At 38.4% G+C, this 22,463-nt stretch overlaps 1 long non-coding RNA gene across 1 annotated transcript; it reads left to right on the plus strand.

Annotated features, from left to right (window-relative positions):
• Nucleotides 1–7,221: 7,221 nt before the first annotated feature.
• On the plus strand, nt 7,222–9,527 carry LOC141594403 (uncharacterized). The gene is made up of 4 exons (XR_012522177.1): nt 7,222–7,445; nt 8,304–8,359; nt 8,742–8,855; nt 9,304–9,527. It is a non-coding gene; the product is annotated as an uncharacterized LOC141594403 (long non-coding RNA).
• Nucleotides 9,528–22,463: the final 12,936 nt, after the last annotated feature.

Genomic DNA, 22,463 nt, shown 5'->3' on the forward strand with positions numbered 1-22,463 from the left:
AATAAGTGTGACGTTATATTCCTATATAACGTAACTTTAGGTTTCAGTTTTGGCATCCAGTTTTATTCATCAAGTTCTATACATACAATTCAATAGATTAGTTTTAGTTTATTCTTTCATCAATAAAGTTTACTTTTGCAATCGGGTTTGATCTTTCCTCTACAATTCCTATACGCGGTATTCTTCTGTTCTGATATTTCATTTTTTAGTTTTCATTCTTAGTATAGAATTGCTAAGTTAGATCTCCTGAAGCCAATTTATTGTTTTATGTTAATCGTTCATTTAATAAGTTTAAGCATGAATTCAGTAGATTATTTAGTCAATTTAATTGTTGTTATCATCCCTAGTATGAGTAGCTAAATTAATTGTGCTAGGATGTAGGAGAATTATAGTGTAGGCGGCATTAGAATTAGGGAGCCCTAATCGCGTGTTGGTCGATCGACCACCCTACCCAGTCGATCGACTGACCTCGTGAGCTTTATTACGTTTTAATTGTTTTAATTGCTATATTTGACGAATCGAATGCATGCGACTAGTTGAATGCTTAGTATATGACTGACCCATTAGATCGAAAGATAGGGAAGGTTATTAGACTATCAATTAAAATGACTAAACTTTGCTGAGATCGAAAGATAGGTATCGTTTAGATTTTTAGTCACTTTTCAGGACGAAAGTCAGTATTAGTGATATTAGGGACCTGTAGCGAGATCGAAAGATGCTACCTGTGAGAGTGGACCGAGAGGACCTCTTATTTTCCCGTCTCACGTGATTGTTTTAGACCTACCTAGTTTGCTGCCGCCGAAACTATAGTGAACCGACCATCCTTGCACCCCTTTTTAATATTGGTTTTATCCGTCTATTTAGTTTATTATCTTTTTTGCCTTTAGCTATAGACCAAATCAATTCAACCCCCACATTCGTTACCTTAGACTAGAATTAGACAATTATTAATTACATTCGCCTCCTTGTGGTTCGACCCTGTTACCACTAGCCTAGGTTAGTTTTAATAGGAAATATAAATATTATTTTTGGTACTCACAACGACGGGTATCAAATTTTGGCGCCGTTGCCGGGGAGGCAATTTTTCTAATTTTTAGTTGTCTTTATTTTAGTCTTTTTTTCGCCTCAAGGGAAGACTGAGTACCTTGAGGCAGTTCTTATCTTCTTCTTTAGTGTTGTTTATTTGCAGTACTTCAGGAGAGTCCACTCATGTTCCATTCTTGGGAGCGAGCGGTGGAGATTTGTGGGAGATGTGGCGCGAGGGGCATGATTCGTTATGTGCCGAGCGAGATATGGACCAAGTCTATGCTTACTGGCAATATAAACAAGATCATTATACGCCACCACATCCGTACTATCAGCAAGGCTTCCAAGAGCCTTCATATTCCTTTGCACCGCCTCAGCAAGACCCTCTTCCTTCTGAAGAAAGTGCGGAAATGAAGTCTATGGTGGAGATGCTTAAACTCCAAATGCAAGAATTCGCTGAACAGAGAGAAGCTTCTTTCAAAAGACTTGAGTTTCTCTTGGCTCAAGTAGCTGGCGAGCAAAATGATGATATGTATGACTCGGAGAATGATGATTTGGAGGAAGATGAGGCATCAATTGAAGACTTCAATGCTGTGCCACATGAAGAATTCGATCAAGCAGATTTATGTGGTCGAACGAATGACATTGCAGAAGGAAGAACGGTCGATCGACTGGAACCAGTGGTCGATCGACCAGTTATGCTGGAGGAGGAAACTACTCGATCGAGTAGTGACGCTGTTCGATCGACCCCTGCAGCCTTGGGAATTGTTAAATCGTCATCAACGTCTATTCCGGATGACGATGAGAAGGTAAATGAAGACCACTCCTATCCGATTAGAGGTAATTCCACTCCTTTAGTCGATTATGTATACCTTCTTACTCCTTCTGTTGAACCATTTGCTGCTGTAGAATTGACGCCTCCGTCCCAGTTTGGGAACAAATTGGAGGAACATCGCTTTGTTTCTCTTTGTACAGGTCTTGGCAAGTTCAAAGACCCCGGAGGTGAGTTGGGTGTTCCTAGTTTGAAGTCGCCATCGCCCGGATATATGATCCAGGAGGAGGTCCTGATAAGGATATGCCGTCTAAGAAGAAGCTGTGTGCTGAGGTGAAAGATTGGGATCCGGATGCTGCGAGACGTTGTTGTTCTTCCGTTGCCTTGTTGTGGAGGCCGGGATTAGATTTGACAGTTGTTGAAGCCACTGCGTTCAGTCAGAAGCCTAGTAGTGGGCCAGTGATTTGTGCTTTTTGATGATCGAAAAATGGGTCGAGCTGGGACCATCTAATCTAGCGCTACCGGGAGGCAACCCAGAGTTTGAAACATTTCGTTTAATTCGGTTTTGGAATATTTAGCTTTATTTGTTTTTGTGTGCTCTAATAATTAACTATACTTTAGTCGGATACTTTGGGTTTTTCGCAATTTTTGGGCGCGTTATTATGTGCATTTGCAGGTTACAAGACCATATTAGCTCATCTTATTGAGCTAATTCGAAGAAATCGAAAGTTCAATGATTTTCGATCGATCGATCGCCTTCCATGGTCGATCGACTAAGTTGCGCATCTCGGGAGTTTTGTTCTGTTCACTTTGGTCGATCGATCGCTGCTATGGTCGATCGACCCGCCGCCTTCTTATACTGTTCACGACCTTTTCCTCATTGTCTTTGGGTCATTTTGCGGGATTGAGGGAGTTTTCTACTCTATTTTATTTCCCGACTCATTTATGATTTCTTCCATTTTCGTAACTTTGCACATAATTACCGCTTCAATATTGTTTTCTCGGTTTTATGCGTGGTATTGTTTGTCTTTCAGGTACTTATTGGTAGCACTGCTAGCTACAGAAACCTCCTAACTCATGCCGGTTTGGGGAGGTTTCCTTTTGCTGCGCTTAAAGTCTTGTGAGTCTCCTTGTCTTCACTTTATGTCTTGTTTACTTATTTTCTCGCAAATTCCCGTTTCTCTTTTATTTCATTACATGATTTTGCACAATGGGGACATTGTGTGATTTGGTTTGGGGAAGGGTTTTGCGTCGCATTTGCATCAGTTTTGTTGCATTTCTGTTTCACGTTTATATTTTTGTCTTGCATTGTTTATTGCATTGTTTATTTCATTTCATCCATATATATAAAATTCAAAAAATTTGAAAAATTTCAAAAATTTCAAAAAAAATCACGTTTATTTTAGCATATAGGTCGAGTCGGAACGGTAGTATTTCAATGATGACATTGCATTTGCAGCTGTTTTGCCTAAGCCTTGCTTGATTGACATGTTATTAGTAGAATTGTATATGCATATCTACGAGTTTTCGTTAAATTATTTGCTGAACTTGAGACTTGACTTTGATTTTTGGCAAACTACATCATATTTCTGAGATTTAGAGCCTATAACTGGTGACATCTATGACCGGTTTATTTAGGAATGTGAGTAGTACTCCTTATGAAACATGTCATATCAATGTGCGTAAATATGAACTTAATCTGCTTAATACCTGTATGCATTCGGTTTGTGGTTTGTTGACACATGTGGTAGAGGTTTCCCTTTATTCTTTTTGCCCATAAGCTCCACACTGCCAAAATAGCCTTTTTGTCCCATTACTACATCCTACATTTAGCCTGCCCTTGTCAAGCTAGTAGTTTAGTTTTCGGGATTGTTACTTCGTTTTTGGTAGTATTTGCTCGATTGAGATGTTGTTGGGAAAATGAAAAGAAAGAAAGAAAGAAATGAAAAGAAAAAAAAAAGAAGAAAGAAAAAATAAATCGAAAAAGAAAAAGAAAAAAAAAAGAGTTCTGTACTGTAGAAGGCAGTCAATCGACCGGTTTCATTGGTCGAACGACTGCAGCCCGAGAAAGAAAAAAAAAGAGAAAAATCAATTCGCATAATTTAAAGTCCTTTTTATATGGCGATTTTTGCTCCCATGTTGCATTTATATCTTATGGGGAGTTGATTGATTTATTATTACGGAGATTGTCAGTTTTGTGCTTGCTATAGCACCGTATCGATTGAATTTTGAGCAAGAAGAAGGATGTTGTCATTTGGCTTTGTTTCGGTACTAGCTTGATCACCTGTACCCCCACGTTTCCATAAATGTTTTGCCCTCTTCTTACCCATTACCTCACATATCCATATATACCTCGGCATGTGTCATGGTCATCTGATTGGTTGGAATGCATATGTACGGTTGTAGAGATTACTTTCATATTAGATTGCAGGCATGTTCTTATAGGTCGTAGTTAGGTGAGTGTCACTACAAAATGAATTCTTTCTATCTTTACATTATTCACCTGTGCTTATGAGTGATTTGAGCGACCCGTGAGAGTCCAATTTGATAAGTCTCTATAGTTGACGGTTCAGCATGTTTTTAACGACTCCATAACTCGTTTGCATGATTCATTTGCTAATTGATTGTTGGTTATTGCATTAAATTGGTTTAGGCTATTCAATTGTATTTCGCTCTGAGTTTGAACTCGTTCCTTTAGATCGAGTCTAGTTCTTGCTTGGGGACAAACAAGGGTTTGGTTTGGGGAAGTTTGATGCGTGTCCTAAATATGTTGTTTTACGCCCTATTTTACACGCATTTCAGAGCTCATTTATGTAGTTTATGCTACTATTTGCCCCATTTTGTCTACTTTCGTATTTTTATGTAATATTACAGATTTATGCGGAAATGAGTAGAAATCGAGCCAAATCCATCCCTAAGTACTTAGAATTGCATTTGACATGAAGTATTGACTCGAGGAATGAGCTTGGTGCGCGTTTTAAGGCCTAAAGATAGCAAAAGCATGGGTGCGTACGAGTTTAACAAGCAAAGAAGCACTTCACATTATTGCAGCCTGATTCAGATGGCAATATCTCGAGTTCTAGAGCTGATAATCGAGTGATTCCAATTGGAGGTGAAATCTTATCCTCTTAGCTTTCCAACGCCGCGTAGAACGCCTGATTTGACCAAGTAACGAAGGAATGGCAGCTGTTTTAAGATCGGTGCGCGCTGCAGGAATCGACAGAATGCAATTCTGTATAGCACCCTTGGTCGATCGACTGACCTACATGGTCGATCGACCAGAGCACGACATACAGAAGCTCCTGTACAGCGCAAGTTGGTCGATCGACTGATGCTTATGGTCGATCGACTGAACAACGGGTCTGACGCAAAATAAAAGATCGAGAATTAGAAAGCCCAATGTATTCTTAGGTTTAGGAATAAGTGTGACGTTATATTCCTATATAACGTAACTTTAGGTTTCAGTTTTGGCATCCAGTTTTATTCATCAAGTTCTATACATACAATTCAATAGATTAGTTTTAGTTTATTCTTTCATCAATAAAGTTTACTTTTGCAATCGGGTTTGATCTTTCCTCTACAATTCCTATACGTGGTATTCTTCTGTTCTGATATTTCATTTTTTAGTTTTCATTCTTAGTATAGAATTGCTAAGTTAGATCTCCTGAAGCCAATTTATTGTTTTATGTTAATCGTTCATTTAATAAGTTTAAGCATGAATTCAGTAGATTATTTAGTCAATTTAATTGTTGTTATCATCCCTAGTATGAGTAGCTAAATTAATTGTGCTAGGATGTAGGGGAATTATAGTGTAGGCGGCATTAGAATTAGGGAGCCCTAATCGCGTGTTGGTCGATCGACCACCCTACCCAGTCGATCGACTGACCTCGTGAGCTTTATTACGTTTTAATTGTTTTAATTGCTATATTTGACGAATCGAATGCATGCGACTAGTTGAATGCTTAGTATATGACTGACCCATTAGATCGAAAGATAGGGAAGGTTATTAGACTATCAATTAAAATGACTAAACTTTGCTGAGATCGAAAGATAGGTATCGTTTAGATTTTTAGTCACTTTTAGGGGACGAAAGTCAGTATTAGTGATATTAGGGACTGTAGCGAGATCGAAAGATACTACTGTGAGAGTGGACCAAGAGGACCTCTTATTTTTCCGTCTCACGTGATTGTTTTAGACCTACCTAGTTTTTTTGCCAAACTATAGTGAACCGACCATCCTTGCACCCCTTTTTAATATTTGTTTTATCCGTCTATTTAGTTTATTATCTTTTTTGCCTTTAGCTATAGACCAAATCAATTCAACCCCAACATTCGTTACCTTAGACTAGAATTAGACAATTATTAATTACATTCGCCTCCTTGTGGTTCGACCCTGTTACCACTAGCCTAGGTTAGTTTTAATAGGAAATATAAATATTATTTTTGGTACTCACAATGACGGGTATAAGCTAGCTTCCAAACGGATCGAGATGATTCAAAATCTCAGTCCGGGTTCGTCTTCACTCTTAATGGTGCTGCGGTCAGCTGGAAGAGTTCCAAACAGGATGTTGTAGCAGATTCTACCACTGAATCCGAGTACTATGCCGCTTCGGAAGCAGCAAAGGAAGCTATATGGATGCGTCAATTCTTACAAGGACTTACGATAGTTCCTAGTTCGAATGACCCGATCACCATCTATTGTGACAATAGAGGTGCCATCTTCCAGGCTAAGGAGCCTAAGTCTAGCAACAAATCTAGACATGTACATCGGAAAGCTCACCTGATCCGTGATTACGTGGAGCAATAAGAGATAGTGATTGACAAGATAGCTTCGGATGATAACATCGCGGACCCTCTCACTAAACCGTTGAATTTTGATAAGCATGAAGGGAACGTTATTTCCATGGGAATTAAACGTGTTCCTGAGTTGTAGTAGTTGATTATGAATTCGATACATTATCTTTTTCATATACTATTTATAACTTCATCGTTTTATTATAATATTTTGTTTTTCTTGTGGATTGTACTGACAACATTGAACGCCACAAAGTGAACTGAATTACATTATATTTGTTTTGGTCCGTAATCGCCTTAATGAGCTGATAACTCTGGCTATTATATTGTGCAGTCGATTGATGGTGGGTTCAATGAGCCATAAGTCAAACGGTTGACTGATCGATTACAGATGCGAGATTATAACGACACCTCGTAGGACAAATTTTTGTGACAACGTAATAGAGTCCTAACACTAGTAGAAAAATGACATTAGGCAAGTAGAAAAGGCTATGGTCACTGAAAATAATCGTAGCCAATTATAAAAGGCTACGGTCATTGCGAATCAACCGTAGCCAAAAGTATTTATACACAGTAAATGCAACGGTTCTTTGTCAACCGTAGCCATTTATACTAACAGAAGGCCCAAATGTGTATATTATTTTCACCCTTTATCAAACCAATACTTTTTCACTGTAAAACAAAGCACAAACTAATCTTCGACAAAACTTATCTTCAACGACGCTCACAACTGTCGGCCACCTCAAATCCAATTCGCCAAATATCGTACCGACAACCTCCTTGTTATCGCCGACAGCCAACTCGTGACCCACAACCACTCCGTCTCACTTCGTCAACTTCCATTTCGCAAGCAGGTATGCTTTTTTCTTTCAATTTTTTCCATCGAAATTCATTTGTTCTTCGAAGATTTGATTTCACTTGTCACCGAATTTCGATTTTATATCAGTTTAACTTTAGGGATTCAATTATTATGATCATTAGGGTACAATTATTAAGTTTTAGGATAGGGCTTTCAATTGAATTTCAGTCAATTGGGCGATAATTCGGTTTCTACTGAGGTTGGTTGAATAAGAAGGTCACAAGATTAGTGCTTTAGACATGGCTACCTCGGGTGTTAACCTTACTTAAGAAAATAGCATAAATTAACACATTTGAAGAATATTGCAAGCCTTGCTTTATTTCATGTCATCTTTGCCTGATTTTGAGAATCATTGTTGTTGGACATAGCCTTGGTGGAATCAACTTTGCTTCGTGAAATATTCCCACTTAAGATTTTTGCGGCTGTTTTTCTCACTGCCCTTATCCCATACACTATTCACCAACCATCTTTTTTTGTGGATAAGTTAATATTACGGAGTATGAGTACATATTTCCCTTCTTGCTCGGTTTGCCAAATATCTAACTGATGCTGATTCAGACTGTTTGCAATCAATCTAGCTAGCTGTATTTAGTGTGAAAGTTGCAAGTTGTATTTATTGTGAAAGTTGCAAGCCAGTCCGTCTTTTTTATTGGGTTCTTTTCTTAAATGATACGACTTCATGGAGTATAAGATATAGTGCGAGAGAAATAGGATAAGATTACCCATAGTGAAGAGAAAGCCCCCCTAAAACTGATTTTACCATGGCATTCAGGATACGCTCCAAAGGACATCAAGACGCTGCAATTAATATTAAAAACTATAATCTTAGCACGCCTTATTCTTTATCTTGCAGACCCACTGGTCGGACAGATTGCAGTTGCGAGATGTCATTTCTTGGGAATTTGCAAGGTAAGTCCAATCTTTGTGTGCTTATTGAAGGTAATGGATGATAAGTCAAAATTGGACAATGTTAATGAGATAGATGGAGTAATTTAGACGATACTACAATGCATATATCGCATTTTTTTCGTTCCAGGCTTCTGCTGGAATCATTCTTTCCATCATGCTTGGTTTACTGACATTGATGTTACTCTTAATAATAGGGGAAACGTTTAGATTTTCACTTTCCCTTTAATCGCATTACCATGAGATTTACTGACTTCGTATTTGTTATCATGAGATTATCTTTTTGATTTTCACTTTTTTTTTTCTCTTGGTAGTAGTACAAATTGCTCTCTACTGTCTCCTTCTCTATTTTTTTTTACTAATTGAGGGCTTGTTGATGGTTCAGATAATGAGTTGATGAGAGAAATGGACCAACTTCTCCTAACATCTATGAGGGTGAGAACAAGCTACTGGATGGCAGTTACTATGAGATTTCGTCTTGGAGGTGGGACCTATGAGGGTGAGCTTTTATGAACATTATGGCTCTTTATTACTGTCTTCCCTTCTCCTAACTTTTGAGATTTAAACTGGGTGATAAGTACTTGAACAACTACTCTTATCAGTTTTAAGTCATTTTGTAATAAAGTTTAAATTTTATCCAATGCTTGATGCATTGCTGAACTGGAAGAATCTCAAGAGTAGTTTGTTGTTCATAAACGCCACTAGTTACGGCATATCTATTACGCAAATATTATTCTGAAACTTGTTTTATTTTGTTTGTCATATTCATCATCCATCTTGTTTTTGCTTTAGTAGTATAGGCACTTTAATGTCGCACGAAAGACTTCATGCACTTCGCCACTCTAAATGTTATTTTAGTTTGCCCTTCACTTGGTTTAGTTTATATTCGATTTTTGAGTGTATGTGTTATTCTCATTTGCTTAGTTTTTGTGTATCTAATTTGGCAGGTCGGAAACACAGGTTGATTACTTGTGCCTAAGAAATTGTTGATATGTAAAATCAATTCTAATGATGCTGCTTGGATCACGGAGACAATCTGGTGCTTCAGCTAATGCATAGTAGAATATGCTTATTTTTTTAGCTTTTATGTATTGATGTTGATTTGTAATGGTAGTTGTAGCTTGTAGGTTAAACATTGATTTTGTAATTAATTTTTATTATATTAATAAAAGCGGTTACATTTACCAAAAATCATATTCTTGAAAATATTTTTTTTTAAAAAAATTTTAACTGAGAAATGGCTACGGTTGTAAGGCTACGGTTAATTCATAATAACCGTAGCCAAAAGTCACTTTAGGCTACGGTTCCTGACCGTAGCCGTAAATACATGATCTAAGGCAACGCCTTGATTTACTACGGTTGAGGAACCGTTGCCAAAAGTCGTTTTTGACCGTAGCCAAAAGCCATTTCTGTACTAGTGTAAATGTTTAAAAACATTCGGTGCCAGGTCGTGGATTGGACGTCCATTGTGTTCCTAGAGTCGAGTTTTTTGACTATCGACTGTCTCTTGAGATTAAGGCAGTTTTTGGGTGACTTTGGTTTCTTTCTCATGGTCTCCGTGAATCGGAGACTAAGTAGATTTTTTAAGGGTCATTTCATCTTTGTGCTTACATCTGCAGGATTCGAATTGAAGAAAATATCCAACCCTTATCAGGTATAGTTATTTCTCAGGGCCACTCGAGGAGTTGTAACTGAAATGCATGGCCATGCTCGAATGATGATTCGTTTATCAGTTAAGTTACTCTCTAGTCGGGGAAACCACTCTTGATATTGATCACTTGTAAAATACGACCTTTGTGAATACGGATTTTGCAAATTGTTTTACATTGAGTGGGAGAAATTTTAGGATATGAGAATCGGTTATAGCACATACACTTGTGAGGACAAGTGAGAGTTTGTTGGAGCTTGTGTCCTCCACAAATTAGTGTGATAACATTTATAAATCTCTTATAGGTTCACAAGGGTATACTTCGTATTTTATCAGTTGATTAACGATTACGTAATAACGGTTGGCTTGCTAGAAAGTTTGACGTTATTATCATACTGATGGAGGTGATCAACTGGTCCCTAAAAGTCACACCTAAAGGATATGTTTGAGAGATGTGATTATGGAAATGTAATCACGTTGATGTCTTATATGACTAAAAGGTTAGTTCATGTAATTGACTAAACAGTTAGTCAATGTGTTGATGAGACGATTATTTAATCTAATTAAATAATATTAGCTGAGACGAATTAACTGTCAATTCGTAAATTGAATATAATATATTATATTTAATTAATGTATATAATGTGAGCTTGGACGAATTAAGATGTTAATTCGTAATTAAATGTAATCGGTTATATTTAATTAGCTAATTGTAAATATGCGATATTTATAATTAAAGTATATATTATACGAGATTGTCATAATAAATTATTAGACGGCATTAATAAATCGATCATAAGTCGTTGTGTGTAGATTTATTAATACGGAATAATATAAATGACAATTTATAAATAATACACTAATTGTATACATTTTGTAAACTACCAAAATAAGAAGATTTAATCTCATTATTTTTGGTAGGTGGATAAACCGAAATTAAGAAGATAATTCTTCTTATATTTCGGTTGGTTTGGCCGAAATAAGGGAAGAAAATATCTCCCCCATTTTGACTCTAACCTACATGGTTTAAAGGGTGAGGGGAGACCATTTTCTTAACCTAATTTTTTACCTAGCACACTCTCATGAAAATACACACAAAACCCTAAAATTAATCAGTTAATTGAGGGATCGATTCTAGCAAGAACAAAGGGCATATCTCATATCATCTTGGGTGCAACTGATAGGCGAATATCATTGCGATATTGTTCTTAGGCCGATTTTGCTAGGACCGAAGGTTGATTTCATAATCTCTCTATTTTGTTTATGCAAATTTCTTTTATGACTAGTTTTCATATCTATAATTTCGTTATAATCCTTATAATGTTAATGGAAGTATACCGATATTTCCTACATTAATGTCACCAACCACCCCAACATGGTCGACTCCTCCCCCCACGACCAACCAACCCCAACCCAGGTCACGATGGTCAAGAATACAGGTTCAAATACCTGTTTTAATTATACGGTTACACCTACTGAAACACCACGAACACCACCCCAAAACACGCCTGAAACTCCCTTTACCCTTGGTCCCTGGTGGTCAACGGTGGGTCCATATCAATATCTGGTGTTCCATGGTCAAGGTCACGGTCCTAGCTAGTCTAGATGTAGATACCTCATTTATACACCTCCCGCCAACCACCCATTGATGATTGGGTCGCATGTTTGGTACGCGGAACGATTTATGACAGTTCATAAGTTTATCGTCAAGTGATAGGTCAAATACTTGTGTCTACCCTTTGGTCGTCATCTATGCACCGATATGGTTGTTTTGACATTAATTAGAGTTCATTTGGAGTCCGGGTAAAAAATCGCTTCATTTTCTAAGAAACCGTTTAAAATGCCGAGTCGTAATATCCTAGAATATTACGGATATTTATTCCATAAATTAATTTTATATCTTTTGGTAAAATATATCCCATAAATTTTATTTTACGAAATAAGGAAGTAGAGATCCACCGCAATTCCCTAAAAGAAACGCGGAATTCTTTCTTCCGCAGGAGGAAACCTCTGGGGAAATGACGCAGCAGATGCTGCGCCTCTTCGAAGGATCGCAGCAGCTGCTGCGCCTCTTCCCCAGCTCTTTTCTGCCTATTTTCAGATTTTTCCATGATTTCTTTCCAAAGTTTGAGTCATTCCATAACTCTTCATATTTTTTAGTATAAATAGGGACCTTCGTTCCACATATTTTTCACGCGATTGTCAGCCCTTCTTTTCTCCCTTTGCATTCTAAGACCGTGCTCTAAGCATTTGGCGCCTACGTGCTTGATTAATCGACCACGTACGCTCAGATCATTATGAGTTCCAGTCACGTTGCATGACCGACCAATTTGACCACTACACATCAATCAGTTTAATCTAAATCCTCTAACGAGGGCACTTTCTACATACATTCGAGTCGAGCAATCACTAAACGTTAACTTAGTTAATCTCGTTTCGTCAAACATGTAAGTCCGAGGGTGTAAATCTCTTCTCTTCTCTTTTATTATATTTTATTTTTGTACCAATTATTGTAAGCTTTACGTCAAAAGTATGTTTAAAACCGACTTCTAAAACCCTATTATTAAACCGTTTTTACGGATTAACAGTAACTAGACGTCAAGAAGAAATGTAGCAACATTTACGCCTCTTCGAAGAGTCGCAGCATCTGCTGCGCCTCTTCCAGGGGCTGCCGCTGTTTCTGCTCTTCTTCTTATTTCTCGGTTTTCTGTTATTTTGTTCCGTTTGTTTTATTTTCCTATTCCTTCTCTCTTTTCTTCATACATAATAATTTTAATACTTTCTTAATAATAATCACTTTTTATTTCCGACTTAAATCCCTTATAATCGATATTTGCGGGTTTCGTCATTAAATCAAACCCGGATTTTAGAGACTCGATCCGTTCATATCAAGTTTTTGGAATTCGTCCTTTGTACATGTTTTCATTGCTTATTTCCAGTTTATCACGTCTTTCAAGTTCGTTTCCGTCTTCACAATTAAACCTAATTTGTTCTAACTCGTTTGTAATTAATCTTTAATCCGTTTTGACCCGTTTTAATTCGTGTTTATCGCTTTTATGACATTCCGTATGTAATTAATATGCTAAATCACTTTCACCCGAGTCAAATATTGATAATCAATCATTAAACACACCAACGAACGTTAACAACCCACAGTTCTGACTTCACAGCCAGAACTCACCTCAGGAACAGACGCAGTGAAAGCCGCGCCTCTTCAAAGGGACGCAGCAATGCTGTGCCTGTTCCGGGTTGAATTCCGCCTCTGAATTTCCGTTCTTGCTTTGACTTAATCGTATAATTATGTAATTAATTAACTATTAGTCGTAATATCACCCTTAATCTGGCCATATTTTCTAACCTTATTTATTTTCCTTTGTTTCTTCAAATCGTCCGCCTTAAGTATATTTTTGACGGAAATCAATTAATCCATTATAACTTATTTATTGTAATTTTAATAATTGTTATTTATTTATTTATTGTATTTATTGTGGATGCTTATTTCTTCACATGTAATTAATTCTAAACCCTACTTCGACATTAACAAGTGCTACTTATTTGTTCACCGACTTAGTTAATTTTCACATGCTAGGATCAAAATGTTGGATGTTGCATCGCATGCAAATAATAGACAGCATATCAAATACGAACGATTTCCCTAATCATTAGTAGAGGCCGTTATCGAGGCGGGTGGGATTAGGTGTTCAGTAAAAGGACTTCCTAATACGTACCATCACCCCTTACTCCATATCTCTGTGAACATCCATGTTCATTGGCATCCACGAGAGTCATTCTAGACATAGAATGCTAAGGGTAACGAGTTCTTAGTGTTCATGTCACTACTTTGTGTCTTGACATGACGCGAGGTATTCGAACGGTTCCAATTTCTCTTAAAAATTGGTGGCGACTCCACAAATGCAAACGCTTGTCCCAAGCGCCCCCCATGGCCCATATTCACAGTTTGGCGACTCCGCTGGGGATCATACACTTACGTGTTACCCAAGGTGAAACTTGAACAAGGTTAGGGAATATTTTATATGAGACAGTTGTCGGTTTTCATTACTCGACCTTCTTAGGTCGTTTTTTTCGGCCTTCCTAGGCCCAACCAAACCCTTTCGACCAATCGTCTTGTCTGGACGGTCCAAATTCTTATCTAGGCCTAAGGATAGATAGCGATTGACGTCAACCATACCGTGATGCATACTCATGTTTCTATCAAGGGCTTTCACCACTCGAGGTAATGGACTAGGAACCGACCTTACTCATGTTTGGCACAGACCTCTCCACAGACCAGGGTTTGATTGCTTGGTATGGCAACCCACCTTTTTAAGCTAAAACACTTATTAATGCACTCAGCATACCGTTATAATGCCTGTATGAATGCTTGTATCATATGTGATCACCATTGTGTAAATAAAACCATGACGAAATTTTATAAAATAAAATCCTTTTCAAAATGTAAACATTTTCAAAGATGGCCTAAATTAGCGCAAAATGAGTCAAAACTTTGTCCAAATCTCCAGTCAAAATTCGGGCCTCAAAGCCCATTTCAAAACCTCACTTCGAGTCAACACTCCTACAACTACACTACAGTTGTTTGGAACTAACATTTCAAAACTTTTGTCATTTTCAAACCTCACTTAACACAGTGGCACACTCCCACTGTGACACCCCCATACTCCAAGTGCCTTACCAGGACCACTTAAGGTATGAGAACATCACCATCTCGGTTACCCAAGACAATGATACTCAAATAGACAATAACGAAATGTGTTTAAATGATAATAAATTTTAAGTGATACAAGCCAAACTCCAAAAACTGTTAAAAGGGAATACAAGGTTCTCAAAACTGTCAACTACTAAACAACTACAAAATGTTCGACACAGCGGAAGACTTCTAAACTGCAACGTGATGACTCATCCCAACTATCCCATGCGCATTGTCTCATTCCTTCTCAATAACTGCTCACCACCCCCGAATGGATCACCATAGTTTTTAAAACATTTAAACGGGGTCAGTACTGATTACAAAAAACAAACACCATAAAGGAACAATATGATCACAAACAGCTCAAACAAATCCCCTGTCTCCATCTCCAATCTCCACACAACTGACTACACACTAAAGTGTGTAGCCCTGCGAGAGTACCCATCGCAACAAGTACTCCACGCCGCCAGTGGGGGACTGCAGCCGTACCCACCAAATCCCCGCTCATCTCCATCGAGTGATAAACCCAAGTTCATTAATGTGCACATCTCCTATGTGACGGGTTCTACAGAGGACGAATCAAGGGCGTGAAGCCAATCCCGTAAGTGACTCCAGTCAGCCAGGGACACGGCCAGAAGATCACAGACAAATACAAACCAATCAACAATATACAACCAACAACCGTTAAGATCAACCAACAATATAATTAACCAATAATCACAACAACAATCACCACACATTATGTAGCCAATACTGAGTAGGGAAACCCTACCTGGAACAGCAATCACCAAGATCGTCACAATCAGCTAATCAACATCGTCCTTCACTGAAATTACTTCCTATCAAACATACAATCATACAATCACAATCTAACATCAACAATACTCCCCAAAACCCCCAAAATTACCCAACTAGGGTTTCAACCAACTTTAACAAGACATTATAAAAATTATATAAAAAGCTTACCCTCGACACAAGGATCACAATGGCGTAAAGAACAAGATGATCCGACACTCCTAGCCTTGGGAATTTGTTAACAATGCGAGGAACACACTTACGTAACTTCTTTTCTTCTCAAAAGGGGTTTTTAGAATGATAAAAGAGATTAAGAAAGATGACGGAGGCCTTATATACTAATCCCGCATTATTAACAAAACCCGTCAAAATCACCCGTAAAACTCACTTACTCGATCGAGTAAGTGAGATCCTCGATCGAGTGACACACGTACTTGATCGAGTACCCATCAGGCAGACTACTGTTTTGCGTAAAAATATACTTACTCGACAGAGTAAGCCTCACTCGATAGAGTACCCATAGACATAGAAAACAGTAGTATTACAGTCTTCCCTCCTTAAAAGGAACTTCGTCCCCGAAGTTCAACCCATACATAAAAACAAACATACTAACTCGATTAAGACACAACAACACAACTACGAACTTAAAACAAAACCCCAACCTATAAAACATGAACTCTTAACACCAACTCCACCAACTATGACTACCTCCACAACACGGTCTACGATATCGTATCAACTACATCATAGTCTCTCTCAACACCAACTCCAAACACTACCAACTACTATCCACAAACGCTGCTAGCTCCGTAACATATTATCCACTAGAAAATGCGATATCAAGACACTCATAACATCAAATGGAATATTACATTTTGCCACCCTTAAAAGGAACTTCGTCCTCGAAGTTTACTCACACTCATAAACACCATCATCCCACTGTGAACACTCTCGAACTCATAAACATCATCATCCAACTGTCAACACTATCGAAATATTCTTCCATTCCTAAACTGTTCCCTATTACCGCCAAAACGACATAGTCCTCTATACATGCACCTATCTCCATACCCAGAACTCACGATCCACAATTATTACACACACTCACACTAGGTCCTCAAGTTCTCCTTTTTATTACCACAAACTCATCCACAACTTACCATGATACTAAAGTCCAACACCCTATACTCATTGTCTCAACAAAAGATTATCGACCACCTGCAGCTTTCAGATCTGTACAACACATGTTCCACGAATCACTTGCCATTACTAAGTCAACCAACGCCTCCTCTAAAATAACTCATAAATACTCCAACAACCTCTCACAACTGTGTCCCATCAACAGGATGTCACTATACCATGACAAGAACGAAAACATACACAACTCTCTTCCATATCATACTCTACCCTTACTCCCAAACTAAAACTAGTAAGAAACATCAATAAACAAAACAACCATCTATATGTACAACCCGAAACTCACAGGAAGCAACATCAAACAAAACAACAATATATGTATAACTGGTATGTACTTTCGAAACTCGAATCGTATTCATCCCGCCTACTCCACCACAGCCGGTGACGGCATCGCAACACCACCACCAACGCAAAAATACTCGCATCACAACACGAAGTACCGTGCCCGGATCACCACCTGAGGCACAACAACCACATCGATAGACATCAAAACCACATACAATTCTCATAAACACTGACTCAACATAACTTTCCAAACAAGAAAACTTACTCAAAACTGCTTTACTAGATCATAACACAACATATTATACGGAATAAACAGACAAGAATTTCATGAATATCATCCATACCTTTTTACGGATTAAACATATATCAGGAATACATATACAAGTATAACTAGCCATGCCAGATCACCCTAACTATCACTGTTGAACATCATTCCATTAGGTTACCATATCCAACATATATTACAGAACATTTAGATAACAACTTTATGACTATCACACCATACCACTTATCGTGAGGTCAGAACCTCAAACAAACATTTATACACATCATAAACCCATAATCACATCCAACTAGTCAATCCTGATCACGTAAGTTACCACTTGATAAAGGTTACCTCTCGCCCGAGCTCAACTCGTATGCCCCTCATAACATATTCTCCCATTCGCATACCATCACCTCCTACCAAGTATAACCATACCATTAATATTCAACTACTAGCACCCGCCTCATATAACCACATCTTATACTTCCTCCCAAACGTACATATCAATCCGGCCTCTACAAAATCAACCTCTTTAGAATTGTTATCCTTCTTATCTATTGATACCCGTCGTTGTGAGTACCAAAAATAAGATTTATAATTTCCTATTAAGACTAACCTAGGCTAGTGGTAACAGGGTCGAACCACAAGGAGGCAGACGTAATTTCTAGCTGTCTAATTCTAGTCTAAAGTAATGAGTGTGGGGGTTGAGTTGAATTGGTCTATAGCTAAGAATAAATAAAGACAATAAACTAAAAAGACGGCTTAAACAGATAAAGAAGGGGTACTAGGATGGTCGGTTCATTACGGCTTGGCAAGATACTAAGTCGGTTCGAATCAAACACAGGTGAGGCGGGAAACAAGAGGTCCTCTCGGTCCACTCTTAACAAATAGCATCTTTCGATCTCGCTATAGGTCCCTAATATCACTAATACTGACTCTCGTCCTGAAAAGTGACTAACGGTCTAAACTATACCTATCTTTCGATCTCAGCACAGTTTAGTCATTTTAATTGGTGGTCTAATAACTGTCCCTATCTTTCGATCTAATGGGTCAGTCATAAATTACGCATCTAACTGGTCGCATGCATTCGATTCGTTAAATACAACATTAAAATCAATTAAAATGAAGGGTAACCTCACGAGGTCAGTCGATCGACCAAGTATGTCAATCGATCGACTGACACGCGAATTCAGTCCAATTTAATACTGCGCCGCCTACGCCATAATTCGCCTACATCCTAGCACAATTGATTTAGCTACTCATGCTGAAAGTGATAACAATAATAATACTAGGGCATAAAAGTATTGAATTCATAGTTAAAGCGGTAGGAAAATCAATTAACATGCAACAATAATATGGTTTCGGGAATCTAACTATCAATTCTATACTAATAACGAAATAAGATGAACTGAAAGTAGAACAGGAAGAATACCGAAAATCGCAGGGGAACAGTAACGGAATGATTAGAAGTATGAATAAAAATCCGATGCAATCAATATCCCAAACCCTAACTATGGTATTCTAAAATTCAATGTGAAACTTAGATAAAAACTTCGGTGTAAACTGAATGACAAACTTGATGTTCTAGGTTACGTTATATAGCAACTTAACGTAACTTTATTTCCTAAACCTAACATAACTTTGGGCTTCAAGATTCACGGTCTTTTAATTCTCGTCTGGAATAGCATATTGGTCGATCGATCGCTAGGGTGGTCGATCGATGGTCTTGAGAAATGATAAGCTTCGGAACCCGATGGTTGGTCGATCGACTGATAGCAGTGGTCGATCGACTGCTTGAGCTGCTACTTGACTTCTATAAACTCGTGGACTTGTCTTTTGGGCCTTGAATTGCGCACCAAGCTCGTTCCTCGGGTGAATACTTCACGTCATATGCAATGCAGGATACTCGGGGACGGATTTAGCTCGATTTCCGCTGAATTCTTCACATTTCTGCAATAATGTACAAAAATACGGAAGTAGACGGAAATAGGGAGAAATGTAGCATAAACTACATGATTGAGCTTTGAAATGCGTGTAAAATGGGATGTAAAACATCATATAAAAGACACGCATCAAACTTCCCCAAACCAAACCCTTGCTTGTCCTCAAGCAAGAACTAGACTCGATCTAATGACCTAATGGAACGAGTTCAATCTCAGAGCGAAATGCAACATGTAAGGCCTAAACCAATTTAATGCACAACCAACAATCAATTAGCAAATGAATCATGCAAACGAGTTATGGAGCCGTTAAAACTACTGAACCGTCAACTGTAGAGACTTATCAAATTAGACTCTCACGGGTCGCTCAAATCACTCAATAAGTACAGGTGAATCTATGTAAGATAGAAAGAAGTAAATGTAATGACGCTCACCTAACTACGACCTATCAGATTATGCCTGCAGTCTAATATGAATGCAATCTCTACAACCGTACATACGCATTCCAACCAACAAAAGACCATGACACATGCCGAGGTATAAATGTGGATATGTGAGGTATGGGTAAGAAGAGGCAAAACATTTATGGAAAAGTGGAGGTACAGGTAATCAAGCTAGTACCGAAACGGAACCATATGGCAACATCCAACTTCTTGCTCAAAAACAAATGGAACGGTGCTATAGCAAGCACAAAACTCACAATTTCCAGAGATAAAAGTAATCAACTAACTCCCCATAAAAAAAAATGAATAATACATGGGAGCAAAAATCTCCAAAAGATAAAGGCTTGAATTATGCGAATTGATTCTTTCTCTTTCTCGAACCTTGGTCGATCGACCAAAAGGGGCAGTCGATCGACTGCTTAAACAGTACAGAATTCTTTTTCTCTTTTTCGAATCATTTTTTTTTCCTTTTCTTTTTTTCTTTCCCTCCTTTCTATTTCTTCTTCCCAATAACGTCTCAACAAAGCATATGCCACCAAAAATGAGTAACAACTCCAAGAACACAGACTACTAGCTTGACAAAGGACAGGCTAAATGTAGGATGTAGTAAATGGGACAAAAAAAGGTATATTTTTGGCAGTGTGGAGTTCATGGGCAAAACTAATAAGGGGGAACCTCTACCACATGTGTCAACTAACCACAAACCGAATGCGTACAGGTATTAAGCAGATTAAGTTCATATTTATGCACATTTATGTGACATGTCTCATAAGGAGTACTACTCACATTCCTAAATAAACCGGTCATAGATGACACCAGTTATAGGCTCTAAATCTCAGAAATATGATGTAGTTTGCCAAAATTCTAAATCAAGTCTCAAGTTCAGCAAATAATTAACGAAAACTCGTAGATGTGCACTTATACGATTCTACTAATAACATGTCAATTTAGCAAGGTTCAGGCAAAACAGGTGCAAAATGCAATATCATCCTTGAAATACTACCGTTCCGACTCGACCTATATGCTAAAATAAACGTGCATTTCATGGAAATTTTTGAAATTTTATCAATATTTTTTTTGATTTTTGATGTATATGAAGAAATAAACAACAATGCAAGACAAAATGTAAACGTGAATGCAAGCAAATGATATGCGACGCAAAACTCTTCCCCAAACCAAATCACACAATGTCCCCATTGTGCAAAATCATGTAATGAAGAAGAGAGAAATGGGAATTTGCGGGAAAATAAAAAAGACATGAAGTGAAAATCGGGAACTTACAAGACTTTAAGCGCAGCAAAAGGGAAACCTCCCCAAACCAGCGTGAGCTAGGAGGTTCCAGTAGCCAGCAGTGCTACTAATAAGGTACCTGAAAGACAAATAAAACCCACGCATAAAATCGAGAAGACAATTTTGAAGCGGTAAAATTGTGCACAATTGAGAAGATAGAAGAAATAAATAATTGGACGGAAAGAAAATTGGAGTAGAAAACTCCCTTAAGTCCGCATATCGACCAAACACAGCAAGGGAGAGGTCGTGAATAGGTACAGCAGTGTCCTTGGTCGATCGACTAAGGACAGCAGTCGATCGACCAATGTGTCAGGAACAGTAGCTTCTGGAAAGTGCAACTCAGTCGATCGACCAATGTAGCCAGTCGATCGGCTGAAAGTACTGTTGTACTCCTTATTTCTTTGTATTTGCTCAATAGCTTGAGCTAATGAGGTCTAAAACCTGCAAGTGCACAATAATACGCGCCCAAAATTGCGCAAAACCCAAAACAAAGTCTCAAATGCATGAAATCCTAAGCAAACAAAATAAAATGCGAAGTTTTCGTGCACACAAAAACAATAAAGAGTGTCTAACAAAAGCAAATAAAATGGAGTCTATAAATAGCTCGATCAACTAATAGTTGATCAAGAATGACCACGGTATGGCCCACTTTGTCGACTTCTGGCTACTAGAGGTAGCCTCAACGGTGCTTATTTGAGCAGCTGCACCCTTCTTAGCTTCCACGTCCGTATGGCTCAACGGATCAACACTCTCATCATCTCCCCAGTCAAGGATCTCTTCGGGCTTATCAGAATCCAAATCAGACTCTCTGGCTTTGACCGGCTTGTCATCAACAACTTCATCAATTCCATAGCTCAGGCAACCAAGACCTCCTTTTTGAATGATCGGCTTCTTTGATTGGAGCAGCTTAAGACTTCCTTCCCCAAACCAGCTCCTGCAACATCTAAAACAACAGATTCTTCCTCCTTTTTGCTCCCAGTCTGGGGCGGAGGGGTTAACACAGAAGTAGTAATAGAGACAGGCAATTCAGGAAGCACAAAGTACGATTTCTTTTCAGAAACCGTATTACAGGTCACAGGCCACATGGGGTCCTTTTTCTTAGCAGGTTGGGCAAAGACAATAGAATGCTTTCCCACTTTGAAAGTCAAGGTTCCTAGACCGACATCTATGATGCACCAAAGAAGCAGTGTGCGAGAAATGGCCTACCCAAAATAATGGGTATATGAGCATCCTCAGGCATGTCAAGTACAACAAAGTCGACGGGAAAGAAGAACTTCCCTATTTGGACAGGGATGTCCCCTAAGACTCCTATTGGCTGGACCGCAGATCGATCAGCCATCTGTACTGTCATATCTGTCACTGCGAACCTAGTCAATTTGAGCTTCCTAGCTAGACTCAAGGGCATGACGCTTATACTAGCTCCTAAGTCACATAATGCCTTCTCAATAGAGAAGGAACCTATAATGCAAGGAACAGAAAAGCTACCCGGGTCCTCTAGCTTATGGGGTGCAGTGTGAGACAAGTAAGAGCATGACTCTT

The sequence above is a fragment of the Silene latifolia genome, chromosome 8 (genome assembly GCF_048544455.1).
Source record: "Silene latifolia isolate original U9 population chromosome 8, ASM4854445v1, whole genome shotgun sequence".
NCBI classification, from domain to species: Eukaryota; Viridiplantae; Streptophyta; class Magnoliopsida; order Caryophyllales; family Caryophyllaceae; genus Silene; species Silene latifolia.